Consider the following 899-nt stretch of genomic DNA (forward strand, 5'->3'; position numbering starts at 1 on the left):
ACAAAAAAAAACTGGTCTTAGGGACTAAAAAAAAAAATAAGTCATCTGTTCCCTTCCCAGGCCAAACAACAAAAAGAGGCTCCATGAGTTTCTGCCAGGTTCTGTAGGATTTGGATACCAGGATTAGAAAAAAAAAAAAAAAAAGCCAATCCTGTCTATGCCACACTCACTGGACCAGAAAGACAACCTTTAAAGTGGGAAGAACCACAAGAATTAGCCTTTAAAGAAATTAAATTGCTACTCATCAGCACCTCTGCACTGGAGCTACCAGACATAAGCTTAGAATTTTATCTCTTTGTCAATGAAAAAGACCATGTAGCCTTGGGAGTTCTAACGCAGACTGTGAGACCCTGGCAGAGACCAGCGGCCTAACTGTCCAAACAATTAGACACTGTGGTGGCTGGATGGTCCCCCTTGCCTCCATGCTCTGGCAGCAACTGTCACCTTCATCAAGGAGGCATACAAGCTGACTTTGGGACCAAAACCTTGAGTTAAGGTCTCCCATTTGGTTATTTGGTTATGACTCTGATGAATAACCAAGGATATAAGTGGCTCTAAAATGCTAGGATGGCCCGATATCATGGACTACTCTGTGAAAATCACAGGGTTACCCTAGAAACTGTGAAGACCTTAAACCCAGCCACCTTTCTGCCAACTGAAGGGGACCTCTCAGGTCAAGACTGTGAAGAAGTCACCAACAAACTGTTCTCCAGCAGATCTGATCTCACTGAAGAGCCAATATCCCAACCCAAAGCTATTCCATTCACAGAGGGCAAAAATCATGTATCAGATGGGGAAAAATTTGCAGGCTATGTGGTGATCACCACAGATCTCATCATTGAAGCAGGCTCTTCCACCAAAGGCTGGTCAGCCTAAAGAGCCAAACTATGGGCTCTCAT

The sequence above is a fragment of the Fukomys damarensis genome, unplaced genomic scaffold, assembly GCF_012274545.1.
Source record: "Fukomys damarensis isolate Sample0158 unplaced genomic scaffold, DMR_v1.0_HiC HiC_scaffold_23, whole genome shotgun sequence".
In the NCBI taxonomy this organism is placed as follows: domain Eukaryota; kingdom Metazoa; phylum Chordata; class Mammalia; order Rodentia; family Bathyergidae; genus Fukomys; species Fukomys damarensis.